This window comes from Arachis hypogaea, chromosome 20, assembly GCF_003086295.3.
Source record: "Arachis hypogaea cultivar Tifrunner chromosome 20, arahy.Tifrunner.gnm2.J5K5, whole genome shotgun sequence".
In the NCBI taxonomy this organism is placed as follows: Eukaryota; Viridiplantae; Streptophyta; class Magnoliopsida; order Fabales; family Fabaceae; genus Arachis; species Arachis hypogaea.
The window spans coordinates 86,838,724-86,853,991 of NC_092055.1; the positions used below are offsets into that span (position 1 = coordinate 86,838,724).

Consider the following 15,268-nt stretch of genomic DNA (forward strand, 5'->3'; position numbering starts at 1 on the left):
TTGTTGATTTCCCCACCCAAAGTGGTTATAGGTCTTAGAGTATGGATCATGGTTTTGCCTAAGTGAATTCCCAATGTAGTTGGCTTGCTCCTGACTACCCTCTGCTTCTTCATTCACTCCTTCTTGGGTTGTTGATGAAGTAGTGATTGCTGCTACTTGGTTCCTCTCTATCTTCTTGGTGAGGTTAGCCAGCTGCTGGGTAATGAACTTGTTTTGGGCCAGCAGAGCCTCTACATTGTTTAGCTCCATTACTCCTCTAGTGTTGCCTCTTTCAGAAGCATAGAAATAATCATTCTCTGCTACTGTTTCAATGACATCTATGGCTTCCTCAATGGTCTTCTTCTTGTTCAAAGATCCTCCGGATGAATGGTCTACTGCCTTCTTTGATTCATATGACAGGCCTTCATAGAAAATGTGCAGCTGCACCCATTCGTTGAACATATCTGGTGGGCACCTCCTTGTTAGGTCTTTAAACCTCTCCCATGCTTCATACAGAGTCTCACCATCTTGTTGCCTGAAAGTTTGGACCTCAGCTCTCAGCCTATTGATTCGTTGAGGAGGGTAAAATCTTGCTAAGAATTTGTTCACCACATCTTCCCAGGTTGTCAAGCTCTCCTTCGGGAAAGACTCCAGCCACTTGGCTGCCTTATCCTTGAGTGAGAATGGAAATAAGAGCAGTCTATAGGCGTCAGGATGAATACCATTAGACTTCACTGTGTCGCATATTCTCAGGAAGGTGGTTAGATGTTGATTGGGGTCTTCTTGGACACTTCCTCCGAACGAACAGTTGTTCTGAACAAGGGTGATGAGCTGTGGTTTTAGTTCAAAATTGTTGGCATGGATGGTTGGCTTCTGAATGCTACTTCCACAGTTTCCGGGGTTTGGATTGATGTAAGAGCCTAAAACTCTTCTATCCTCCCCAGCATGATTTGCTCGACCTCCTCCGCCATGGTTGTGAGCCTCTTCTTCATGATGGTTTTCCATGTTTTCTTCCATGTTTAGTTCAAAGTATTCCTCCTCTTCCTCAGCACCAACTACTCTTTTTCCTCTTGCTTCCCTCCTTAATCTAAAGAAGGTTCTCTCAGGTTCAGAATCAAAGGAAGTTGAAGCCCCGCTTCTTCTCCCTGTCATATAACCAACAAATACAAGCAAGGAAAATAGATGCAGAAAGTATTTCTGTCAGAATGACTGTTAGTGTGAGTGATGCAATATATCAAACAGTTAGTGGGTTAGTGAAATGAATGGTAAATAACTAAAAACGAAAAAGTAGGGGGAAGGGAAGAAATTAACTAAAACTAAAAGTAAATTACTCAAACAAAAAACTAAATCAAACAAAACAAAAATGCTCAATCTAGTTATCTTCCAATTTAATCATTGTTGATGCACAATCAATCCCCGGCAACGGCGCCATAAACTTGATGCACGGAAAACTTGTCTCATAACAAATTTCCTTCGGCAAGTGTACCGAATTTATCGTCAAGTAAAAACTCACAACAGAGTGAGGTCGAATCCCACAGGGATTGATTGATCAAGCAACTTTAATTAGAGGAATGTTCTAGTTGAGCGAATCAGAATTTGGGTTGAGAATTGCAGAAAATTAAATGGCGGGAAAGTAAATAACAAAAAAGTAAATGTTAGAAATAAAGAGCTGAATGTAGATGACAGAAAGTAAATTGTAGAATCTTAAATGGGAATGGGGTAATTGCTCATAAAAGTAAATGACAGAAATTAAAGAGAATGGGTAAGATCAGAAATGGGGAGTTCATTGGGCTCAGGAGATGTTGCGTTCTCCGGATCAATTTCATTTTCATCTCTTCCTCAATCAATGCACTAATTGATCTCCTTGGCAATCTTAAGTGATCGAATTACAATTCCTTGTAATTCAATCTCTCAAATCTTGATCAATAGCCAATTCCTTGGTCAATTGCTCATCAGAAGAGATGAAGTATGGTCACTGATTATACCACATGCATTTCCCAAATCAAGTGTTGAGAGGATTATAGTCACATATCCATCCAAATCCAATTTGGTCCAGCATGAGAAAGCATTTCTAGCATGATCTCTTCATTCCTCTTTCAAGGTTCAGAAGAGATCCAAGTTTGGATAGCTTCTTTTCCAAGATAACTACGCAATTGGATGAAGATCGAAAGCTTTCAAGTAAAATCAAGAGAAAAGATAGAAGAAGAATAATGAAAACTAGTATTGATCCATCAAATTACAACAGAGCTCCCTAACCCAATGAAAAGGGTTTAGTTGTTCATAGCTCTGGAAAATGAAAACAAAGATGGAGAATACATGATGAAACTAGAAGTGCAGAGAAAGTAAAATACAGAGAGTAATTCTATGCCAAGAGGCTCCCTATAATTTCCAACTCTCCTTTAAATTCAAAGCTACTCCTATATATAATACTCTTCTGATCTTCTAGTTGGCTCTTCAAGTCTTGGGTATGGGCCTTTGGATTTTGAGTTTGAAGCAGTTATCTTCTTCATTGGGCTTAGTTTTACTTGCAGAGAGAAAGTGTGACATGGGCAGAGACTTTAGCTCAGGACGTTAGTGGTGTTAACATTTAAGCGGAAATGTGCGTTCGAGAACGTTCGTGACAATCACCTTTTTCACTAACGTTCCTCACCAAAGTAAGAGCCACGTTAACTCCAACGTTAGTGGCACAAACGTTGTTACTAACGTTGCCTCTTTGTCCTTCTCACATGTTATTGGGACTTACCTTTCCCAATAACGTTGAAAAGTCTCCTCCTTCCCTACGTTAGAGTCCACGTTAACTTAGTTAACGTGGCTCCTTAGCGTAGGCCTGCCAACCTTCGAGAACGTTAGTGACACTTACCTTTGTCACTAACATTCCAATGTGCCCCTAGCTCCCACGTTAGAGTCCACGTTAACTAGGTTAACGTGGCCTTTAACGTGGCTGTGCTAGCCATCTCCAACGTTAGTGACAAAGGTGAATGTCACTAACGTTGGCTCATCATCTCTCCTCCTCACGTTAGCTTCCACGTTAACTAAGTTAACGTGGGAGTTAACGTGGCTCATTGTGGCTTGTGTGGGTTCCTTCCAACGTTAGTGACAATGTTAGGAGTCACTAACGTTGGCGATCACCTTCCTTCTTCACGTTAGCTTCCACGTTAACTAGGTTAACGTGGGAGTTAATGTGGCTTATTGGGGCTTGTGTGGGTTAATCCCAACGTTAGTGACAATGTTTGGTGTCACTAACGTTGTCGATCACCTACTTTCTTCACGTTAGCTTCCATAACGTGGCTTATTGTGACTTGGCCAACGTTAATGACAAAGTTGAATGTCACTAACGTTGGCTTCCCCTTTACTTCTTAAAGTTAGAGGCCACGTTAACTAAGTTAACGTGGCTCTTAACGTGGCCACTTATGAGCTTGGTCCAACGTTAGTGACAAAGGTAAGTGTCACTAACGTTGGCTCCATTTCCTTTCCTCCACGTTAGAGTTCACGTTAACTTAGTTAACGTGACTCTTAACGTGGGCAATGATGGCTTCGATAGCTTTATTGGCGATTACTTTTCTCATTAACTTTGCAAGTTACTCCCATTCCATGTTAGGAGTTACGTTAATTAGATTAACGTGGCTGCTAACGTGGTTCTTCCTTGCTTTCTTTGTCCTGAAATCAAGCAATAGAGTGCATCAAAGTTCTAGTCCAAGTCATGGGAAATACAACATCCAATTTGTCATTAAATTCATGCAAAATCCTCATGAAATCATGTAAAGTGCACAATGTATGCTTGAATCATGATGTAAGTGAATATCTACTCAAAACTAGCTTATTTTCTAAGGAAATGCATGAAACTACCCTAAAAACAGTACAGAAAAGGTCAGTGAAACTGGCCAAAATGCCTTGGCATCACAATACCAATGAAAACTAAAATGACTTATATCAGAGATGAGAATTTCTTAGTGAGGCAAAAACTCAAACACCTTGCTATCAGCTTAGAACAAAAAATTGAAAGAAGAAAAACAAAGAGAATGCTTAATCTAGACATCTCACCCACTTAATCATTGTCAATTTATATCAATCCCCGGTAACGGCGCCAAAATCTTGATGAGTGAAAATTAGATTTTCACACAAACTCACTGGTAAGTGTATCAGGTCGCATCAAGTAGTAATAACTCACAAGAGTGAGGTCGATCCCATAGGGATTGATGGATCAAGCAACTTTAGTGAGTAATCAGTCTAGTTAAGCTAACAGTGTTGAATTGGATAAAATTGAAGCAATAGAAAGTAAATTGCAGGAATTATAAAGTGCAGGAAGTAAATTGACTGAAACTTAAAGAGCAAGAAATGTAAAGTGCAGCAAATGTAAAGGGAATTGGGTGCAGGGAATTTAAAGAAAGCAATAAAGCAAGCAATCGAAGAGATCTTGAGAACAAGTAACAGAAAATTTAAATTGCAGGAAAATTAAATCAAGCTGAATCATGAACAGAATTATAAAATTGCAGAAAAGGAAATTGTAGCAGATGATTGAAATTTCATAAACTGAATTCAATAATACTGAAATGTAAAAGTGTAGAAGAATTAAAGTGTATGAAGAGAGCTTTCTATTCTATCCTACTCCTACTCCTACTGCTGCCTACTACTATTGCAGCCTAACCGATCTCCCTAATGGAATGAAACTAATGCCTTTATATAGGCTTTACAAAATGAAAAAAATAAAATTGAAATTGAAAACAAATTACAATTTAAATGAAATTCCTAATCTAACTTTTTCTTGTGCCTTTGTGTCATGTCAATGGGCTTTGCTTGCTTTGGGGCTTCAATGAAATGGGTCTTGGGTGTTTGGTATGGCCCTGAAGAAGTGGATCAGAGTGATGCTTGGTCCCAGGGGAGTGCTCAGTCATCAAAGTGAGCGCTATGTTCCTTTCTCCTTTGGTGCGCATTTTTTTCTTCCTAGCGCTCTCTTAGTGAGCGCTACGTTCCCTTGCTAAGCGCTGACCCTTTGGTGCGCTCATTTCCTCCACCAGCGCTCTCCTAATGAGTGCTAAGTTGGCTTAAGGAGCGCTAGCCAATGTGTACGGAAGGCCCAAGCTTGCCTCTCCAAGCTGAAAATCACGAAAATGCTCACTTAGTGAACGTGGCGCTCACTTTGGAAGTGAGCGCTACTCTATATGTGTTTTTGGGCCTTAAAGATTCCTATCACTTATGCTTTAATTTCATGCCAAATATATATTATTATATATCTTTGGAAAGCTCTAAATGTCAGCTTTCCAACGCAACTAGAAGTGCATCAATTGGACATCTGTAGCTCAAGTTATGATCCTTTGAAGAAGGCATGGTTGTGCTGTCAGGGGTCGCTGGTTTTCTTCCTTAGTGCTCTCTTAGTGAGCGCCAAGTTAACTTAGTGAGCGCTATTTGGAGGCCAAAGTTAGCGCCAGCTTCTGAGGCCCAAACTTAATGTTTACCCCATACTATTATATATCGTTGGAAAGCTCTGGATGTCTACTTTCCAATTCGTTTGAGAGCGCATCATTCAAAGCTCTACAGCTCAAGTTATTTTCCTTGGAAGGTGAAGAGGTCAGCTGGCCTTACTGCAGGTTGATACTATGTTCATCTTTGCACTTTCGGGATAAGTTTTTTCCCTCAGATTTAGTGTCCACCATGTAGTGCCATATATTCTTGGAAATCTCTAGATTCCTACTTTCCAATGCCACTTGAATCACCTCATTTGGAGTTTTGTAGCTCGAGTTATTCTTGTTGGAGTGTGAAGAGGTCATGGTTGCAAATCCTCTTTGCTCCTCCTTGAGTCTGTTTCCAACTCTTTTGCCACCTTGGGAGTATGATTCTTCTTTTAGTGCTTTTATTTCTTCTTCTTCTATTATTTCCTACAAAGTTTATAAAATCAAAAGATTAAAGAAATATACCATTTAAGCACAAAAGCATTCAATATTTAAGCACTAATAATCAATTTTTTGTATAAAAAAGCATAGAAAAATATGACATGATGACATGTCATCAATCAGATGGATCCTATAACTCTAGGAGTTCAACATTGAAATCAAAGACAAAAGTGGAGTAGAAAACAAGGTAGCAGACCACCTTTCAAGAATCCCATGTGAGGAGAATGAAGCCTACAATGCCTATGTTAATGAATGCTTAATGGATGAGCAATTAATGATGATCAAGGAGGCACCATGGTTTGTAGACATGGCTAATTTCAAAGCTATTGGAGAGTTACCCCCTAAGATCAACAAGCACTTGAGAAGGAAGCTCATTAATGATGCCAAATACTTTGTATGGGACACGCCTTACCTCTTCAAAAGATGCAGTGATGGCATACTAAGAAGGTGCATCTCACATGAAGAAGGACAAGAGGTCCTTTAACAATGTCATGGATCTGCCTACAGGGGACATTTTGGAGGAGAGAGAACTGCTGCCAAGGTGCTACAATGTGGATTTTTCTGGCTTACCATCTTCCAAGATGCAAGAGAGTTGGTGAAGAATTGCAATGAGTGTCAGAGAGCTAGGAGTTTATCCAAGAAGAATGAAATGCCACAAAAGTACATCATGAAATTGGAACTATTTGATGTTTGGAAAATTGACTTTAAGGGACCATTCCCATCCTCATACTCAAATAGCTACATACTAGTAGCTGTGGACTATGTTTCCAAATAGGTAAAAGCCATTGCAACCTCAACCAATGTTAATAAGGTAGTGATCAACTCTTTGAAGAAGAATATATTCAGCAGGTTTGGGGTACCAAGAGCTGTCATAAGTGATAGAAGGAGTCACTTTTGCAATAAACCACTCGAGAACCTCCTCTTCAGGTGTGGAGTCAAGCATAAGGTGGCTACACCTTACCATCCAAAAACTAATGGACAAGCTGAAATATCAAATAGGGAGCTCAAGAGGATTCTTGAGAAGACTGTTAGGGCTTCAAGAAAAGATTGGTCAAAGAAATTAGATGATGCTTTATGGGCTTACAGGACAACTTTAAAACACCAATTGGTGTGTCTCTATAACAATTGGTATATGAAAAAGCTTGTCATCTACCTGTGGAGCTGGAGCATAGAGCATTCTGCGCTCTTCAAGTATTAAATTTTGATAATCATGCTGCTGGGAGAAGAAGCATGCTACAGCTGAATGAGCTGGAGGAATTTAGGACTCAAGCCTATGAGAGTGCAAAGATTTTCTAGGAGTTGACCAAGAAGTTGCATGATCATATGCTAGCACCAAGGAATTTTGCTGATGGACAAAGAGTCCTCCTCTACAACTCTAGACTCAATTTCTTTCCAGGAAAATTAAATTCAAGATGGTCAGGGCCATTCACAATTACGAAAATCTCACCCTATGGTCATGTAGAAATCATGGATGAGAAAGCACAAAGAACCTTCACTGTCAATGGTCAACGACTCAAGCATTACCTAGGAGAATTATTGGAGGAATACAGGGTGAACTACAACCTCAGCTGAGGAGAAAGAAATGTCAAGCTAATAACGTTAAAGAAACGCTAGTTGGGAGGCACCCCAACATCCACATCCTTTTCTTTTACAGCTTTCTAGACTTTTGTCTTAATTGCTTAAGTTCTTAGCTGTGGATAGTCCTTAGTTTATAGATTTTAGTGTTAGTTGCTTAAGCTTTTAGCTTGGATAGTTCTTAATAAAACTGTGAATGCTTCATAATGTGTGATTCTTCAATGAGTTAAATGACTTGCCAAAGAAGTAAGTTTGGTGTAGCCACTACTCCACTTAATTCTCAAACCTACCATGCAACATTAGATTATCCTATGAGTAGGTTGAAAATTAAGTTTGGTGTGGCCACCAACATGAAGAGCAGACCCTTGAATGTGTAATTATAGAAAAGGGTGAATCCAGTTGAATTAGAGTTTCAATGCATCTAACATCATGGTGAAATGAATAAAGCAAGAACTTAATTTCATACAGATAGAGTGGAGGTAGAATGGTGGAAAAATCAAATACCCTTCAATTATGATGTATGCAATAAAGTTTAATCATTAGCACCAGTTACAAGAGGCAATGAAACTAAGTTTGGTATCCAAGAGACACACAAACTACATACCAATTAATTGGAAAGAAAGAAGTGCACCAAGTCCCCAATCACTAATGTAAACGTTTGTAATTTCAGGAAGTAAGTGGGCCCCACAAGGCATTGATAAATCTTATCTCACATCAAGTCAAGGGAAATGCAAGTACACATTAGAACTCACACTCTGAAGGGAAAAAGGCTGAGCACTTTTCAAGGGGGCGCCTCATTTCATGTTGGGCGCCAAACTCCAATTCAAATCCACTCTTGGGAATTCCCAACTACACATTCAATTAAGCCCCTTTCAGATTCTTATCTACTCTCCCCCCTCTATAAAATGCACTCGCCCTCCCCTTTTCAACACACTCCACACCTCTCCCTTCTCTCTACAATCTCAAACTTCTCCCTCTTTACTTTCGTGCTTTCTTTTCTTCTTGCTTGGGACAAGCAAGCTCCAAGTTTGGTGTTGGTGAGCAAAAATAATTTTGCTCTTCTTTCTTCTTCTCTCTTTTCACCATCACAAAAACAACACCCACCAATGGCACAACTGATAAACCACTATTTTATGGTGTATCTTGTGCTTATTTGAGTGGTTTTTATCAATTCTTTGCTCACTTATTCATATAATTTGCATGGTTTTACAATTCCTTCCTAATTCTGTGATATAGTTGAAAACATGTTTCCTAGGCCTTTAAACTGTCAATTTTAGTTATCATTTATTACCATTCAATGTCGTGATCTGTGTGTTGAGTATTTTCAGGCTGTATAGGGCAGGAATGGCTTAGAGAATGGAAAGGAAACAAGAAAAAGTGGAAGGAACGTGCAAAAATGATGTTTTGAGAAGCTGGCAGCGATGCGCACGCGTGCACGACGCGTACGCGTGCCTAGCGCAGAAGACAAGCGACACGTACGCATGACTTAATGGGGGAATCCATGGGGAATTCAATTATTCATAATTTTAGGTTTAGATATAGTTTCTAGAGAGAGAGGTTCTCTCCTCTCTCTAGGTTTTAGGATTTCTCTTAGTTTAGGTTTATTTCTTCTCAATTCCAGGTTCAATGTTCCTTTAATTTAATTTCTCTTCTACTCTTATTTGTTCTAGCTTTCTAGTTTATTTATTTCCTTTGTTGATTATTCTATGTTGCCAATTTATTTTATGAATTCTCATGTTAGATTTGATTTTCTATCTTAATGCAATTTGAGGTATTTCGAATTTATGATTGCTTTCTTCTATTTATGTTATTGATGCTTTCAATTCAAGTTAGATTTTTTCTCTTTTAGCTTTGGTTGATTATTTAGAGACTCTTGATTTATCAAACTCCTTAGTTGATTGATAATTGGAATTTTCTGGTTGATTTGGATCCCTCTAAGCTAGTCTTTCCATAGGAGTTGACTAGGAGTTGAGGAATCAAATTGATTCATCCACTTGACTTTCCTTCATAGTTAGAGGTTAACTAAGTGGGAGCAATGAATAATTCTCATCACAATTGATAAGGATAACTAGGATAGGACTTCTAATTCTCACACCTTGCCAAGATTCTTCTCAATTATTAATTTATTTTCTTATCATTTATATTCCTTGTTCAACCTTTCAAAACCACAAAAAGATACAATCCCATAACCAATAATAACTACACCTCCCTGCAATTCCTTGAGAGACGACCCGAGGTTTAAATACTTCAGTTTATATTTTTATTGGGTTTGCTTAAGTGACATCCAAAACTTTTGTATGAAAGGATTCTCTGTTGGTTTAGAAACTATACTAGCAATGAGAACTTATTTGTGAAATTCTTTACCGACAAAAATCTGTTCGTCAAAATGGCGCCATTGCCGGGGAATTGTAAACGTGTGCCTTATTATTGGTTATTGTAAATATTTACTTTTTGCTTGTTTGTTTGTTTTTGTTTTTAATTTTTATTAGCTACTATGAATTCTCACCCCTTTCGCTATGAGTTTGGTTCCAATTATGTTGCAGGGAATGGGCGCTATAATGAGAACATGCATCAAGGTTGGAACAATCAAAGATGGGAGGAGCCACAAGGATTTGATCAATCCTCTTGGCAACAACCCCCTCCAATGCGCTATAACCAACAACCATTATATGATGCATACCATGACAATAGTTATGGTGGACCTTTTCGTGACAACCAACCTCCACCAAATTACTATGGTCAACAGCCATTCCAGGGTGCGTACCAAGATGATGAATATGGTGGACCCCCTTGTAGTTACCAACAAGCCCCACCATATGCTTATGAACCCCCTCCTTAATATAGCTTTGAACGACCACACTCACAAGCCCCCTACTACCAAACATCCTCACATGATCTTAACCCTTATCCATCCAACCAACCACCATATGAACCGTATGAACCATACATAGACCCACCCCCATTCCAACACAATTACCCCCAAGAACCACCACCTCAATATACACCATGTCCATATCCTTATCAAGATGAACCACCTTTCTATCATGAGCGCTTTCTCCCAACAAATGAACCCCAACCTCTGTTGGATAACAACATATTTATCTCTAATCTCATTAGTCTCACCTCTAAACTCCAATATCTTATATCCCATAGGAACCAACCCTCTACCTCTAATATTCAACCCTCAGGCTTTAGTGCACAACCATCCTTCGTGAAAGAATACCCATGTCTATCAATCCAGGAGCAAGATGATCCCAATTATGCTATTGACATGGAACAAGAGAGAAGGGATCGTCTTAGTGAATTCATACTTCATAAGAAGCTAAAGGAGCCCTAAAGGTGGAGGTAGCAGAGACCCTTGAAAATGAAGAAGTGGTTGAAGAATTAGTGAAGGAAGACATCAATAAGGAGTCCGATTTTGTATTAGAGCAAGTGGAAAAAGCCAAAATTATCACAGAAGAGGAAGTGGTTGAAGACTTAGGAGATGCGGAACCTCCATGGAAAAGTCCAGTCATAGAGCCTCCTTCCAAGGTGTTTGATGTTGATGTTGAGGAGGTTTTACAACCTCCAAGGCATATCATGGTTGAAGACTTTGAAGAGGTTAATCAACAGATGGAGATTAAAGAAGAAGAAGCACAACCCCCCATTCCCCTAGTAAGCCATGAAGAAGAGTTTGAATTGGAAGAAAGCTACTAAGAGGAAGAGGTTGAAACTGAAGAAGCTCGTAATGAGGTGGAAGTTGCCACGGGAGGGCACAAGGGAATGGAGCTTGAAATCACCTTGCCAAAGCTGTTGGAGACCTCTCCACCAAAGCCATTACCATCCAATACAACATTTAAGTGGGTAAAATTCTTATCCTTGACCTTTACTTTTCCACTTGAATATGGTTTACTTGAGACAGATGGTCAGCTTAGAGTTCTTTGTGGCTTTAAGAGTAAGTGGGAGATGGTTAGTGGTTGGCAACACAATCCTAAGTTCGTTGTAGTTGGGAGCTCAAAATCTAAATGCAAGGGTTGGTGTAGAGCTCGAATGAATGGGTCTAGGAAGCTGTTTGGATGCCTTAGTGAGAATTCGAATTGCTTACCACCCGGATGGAATCATGATGATCAACTCGAAGATGGGTGTAGAATCAAGATTTGGGATCCGGGAATATATGAGGATCAATTTTGGGAGCTCAAAGCTTGAGGAATTTACCTGGTATTGATAGAGCTTACTGGAAGTCCAAGCATTGGTGGAAGTTTCAAGACGAGTTCAAGCACAAGCCACCATGACAAGGAGCTCACCAAATGTCCAACTTAAGGACTTTAACTAAAAGTGCTAGGTGGGAAACAACCCACCATGGTATGATCGTTCCTCTTCATTCCTAGTTTTATTCTATTTTGTTTTTCCTCAATTTCATTCATAATTTCTGCATAATCATCTGCATTCTGCATTCTGCATTTAAAAAAAGAGAGAGCCAACCCACGTGTGCGCGTCGGCCACGCGTGGCGTCGATATCAATTCGGCGCTTCCAACCAACGAACAAAAAGTTATGATTGAATTGTGCGGCTGGTGTGCTAGAGGAACAATTAGAGCCACGCGTACGCGTCCCTGACGCGTACGCGTCACTTTCAATATTTAGCCCACCACGCGTGGGCGTGCGCGATGCGCACTCGTCGCATGAAAAATCTAGCCCCCTCAATTTGAACAGAGAGTTGCGCCAAAACGACGCTGGAGCCACGCATTTAGCACAATTTTGATCGATGCGTACGCGTGCCTCACGCGTATGCATCATCTTCATTTACCCTCATTCACGCGTTTGCGTCTTTGACACGTATGCATCGATGCATTTTTCTCCCGTCCTCGCCCAGGCGTGATCCACGCGTACGCGTGGATTTGATTTCATTAACCCTCCTGACACGAAAACCCTAACCCCCTCGCGTGCCCTTTTTCCCTCTCTTCCCTCCAACGTCTTTTTCTCTCCCTCTCTTCCATTGCAACCTTCACCATCACTCACCACCATCACCCTCCCACCGCAGCCACCGCTGACAACCCCGAACTACCACCGACGCTGCCAAATACTCTCCCTCCCTTCTTCTCCTCTCTTCTCGCTCTCCCCTATCCTTTCACCAACCCCCCTGCCTCCAGCGGGACCGTCGCGAACAGCCCTTTGCCGACGTACGCCGCCGTGTGCCGCTGTCCTTGAGTAGCAACCTCCTCCATTTCCTGTCCTAATTCTGTGCTGCGCCTCCCAGGTTTCGCTTCCTCCATCCCTGCATTCCAATTCCTTTTCTGTTCCATTAAGTTAGTTTGCTTCTTTCAATTTGGTTCAATTTAGGATAGTTAGAAATGCATGATTCTTAGTGGATTCTAGGTGGTTAGGTAGCTAGGTTGTGGTTAGAAGATTTAGGTCTGATAAGTGCTCCGTTCCTGCTATTTGAATTATCTGATTTTCACAATTGCTTTGCTATTGGTGTTGTTGGCTTGCTGTTTCATTGCTGTTTGATACTGTTTTACTTAATGACGTCAATTCATATAAGTTAGATTTTTTACTGTTGATTGAAATTGTTGCTCTGAGTTCATATAACATGCTGATTGCTGCTCTTTCTTGCACTGCTTGTTTTTGCTACATTAGTGCCATGTCTCAGCCTTTACTTTGTTCCTTCTTAAAGAAAGCATGCTGCCTGCACTCAATTGGTTATGAAATCACTGATTTTTGTTATTTTATTGGTCCATTCGCTTAATCCCTATGAATTTCCACATGGTTATAGTGTTTTTACTTGTAATGAATTCTTAGGAAATCCAAACTGCTTGATTAGGTTTAGGACTCGCCAGCTGCTTTGTTTTGCTTCAGGATGCCTGAGCCATATGAATTGTCCTGTTCTTCCTGCTAATTGCCAAATATTGAACTTCATATGAGCTTGACTTGGCTTGTTGATTCTGCTGTTTGATTTTCCGGGAACGTTCCTTTTACTGCCGGAATGCTGCCAAATTTTCCTGAAAACTGTCTTACTTCACTTCCACTCATGAATTGACTTTCGTGCTTTTGAAATTCCGATTTACTTGGTTTACACCAAAGCCATTTCATGAGATGCTGGGCTCGCATTCCCATTCCAATTGGTTCCCTTCTTAATTGAATTGCTTTGTTGATGATATTATTTCCCTTTGTGCTCTCTTTACTACCTGATTTATCATCAATAATCTGCTTTCTTTGCTAGAATGTGAGTTGCTTGTTCTTCAATTTTGTGAACTTCTGTTCGCTAGGAACTACAGCACCATGCCACTAATTTTAACTTACCTTTCTAACTCTTGACTTCATTGACTTCCTAACTTCTCTCTTAGTTTTACACTAACTCATTTCAACCCTTTTAAGGCATGTTTATTGTTGTTTCTTGACAAATAGGCATTCTGAATTTCATTTAATAGATTATTAGATTGTGATTTCTGCTTGATTTCTTTGAATCCTACCTTGCATTCAATCCAAAATTCTATATCCTTCTGACTCACTTCATGCTTTGGCTTTTATTCCTCTTTTGCCCATCTACTGCTTATATTGCTTGCATACTATTTGCCTTTCTATTTCTCTACTTTAGTTTGATACATTGTATCCTGAAATTTCTAATTTTCAGGATGTCTGATCCAAAAGGAAAAGGCAAGGCTAAAGCCAACACGGGTAAGAGGAAAAGAAGACAGTCATCTGTCACTCTGTCAGATATTCTAGGAGATGAGTCATGGCGTGAGATGAACTTCACTCCACAGGAAAAGGAAGATCAACTAGTGCCTGCTTTTGACTCAGTTAAATTTGCAAACCTCTACTGTGAACTAAAATTTATGGTCTTTGCGGAAAACAGGCACCTATATTTAGAAAAGACCCTTAGAATACCAACTAAATTACAGAAGTACACTGTAGAGCAAATCAAACAGAGAGGTTGGTTCTTTCTAGAGAGGAATCTGACAGAGGTGAACGCATCTTGGGTCCGTGAATTCTACTGCAACTACTACAAAACAACCCTGGATGCAGTACAGCTGAGAGGAAAATAGATCCTGGTCACAGAGGAGGCCATAGCAGATATCCTCCATTTCCAGACTAAATCAGACGAGCCAGATGGTTATTAGAAGGCTGAGGAGTCCCTTAGGTTTATGAGCTTTGATTGGGATGCTGTGAGGCGCACCATAGCCATTGATCTTGCTGTTCCCTGGGCTATTGGTAAGTCGACGGTAACTCCAAAGGGCATCAAGATTATCTATCTTAATGATAAGGCTCGGCTATGGCAACAAATCCGGAATAACTATGTTATGCCGAGCACTCACGAGTCAGAGGTGTCGGCTGCTATGATCATTGTCATCTGGTGCGTTATGGAAGGCAAGGAACTATACCTTCCACCGTTCATCAGGAAATACATGGCTAGAGTCCTTGTCAGAGGCACCCTACCTTTTCCCTATCTGATTACCCAGATGGCCCGCCGAGCTGAGGTGCCTTGGGAACTTGAGGATGAGAAGCCTCCGGTTGCCGAATGCAAAAAGATTATTCCACATGGAAAGCGGTTCGAAGCTTTAGGCCACAAACCACCTTCTCTTACTGCCTCTACTGATGCGGCCACATCCTCCGCCGCACCCTCAGTGCCCGCTGCACCTCCCGCGTCCACAGCACCTCCACCCGCTGCCCAGCCCATCTGCCATCTAGTGCACCGACTCCTTGAGCGCCTGGATCAGATGGAGCGCCGCAACCAGCGGCGTTATAAGCGGTCTAAGCATCGCAGTAAGCAACGCTATGAGCATCTAAAGCTGATGATCAGGTCGAGACATACTGACATCCCCTCCGAGCCTGACACACCATCGGAGCCTTC

General features: G+C 40.6%; 1 non-coding gene across 1 annotated transcript; it reads left to right on the forward strand.

Annotated features, from left to right (window-relative positions):
• The first annotated feature begins 436 nt into the window (after positions 1-436).
• On the forward strand, positions 437-543 carry LOC112787515 (small nucleolar RNA R71). Its single transcript, XR_003194925.1, has one exon. It is a non-coding gene; the product is annotated as a small nucleolar RNA R71 (small nucleolar RNA).
• Positions 544-15,268: the final 14,725 nt, after the last annotated feature.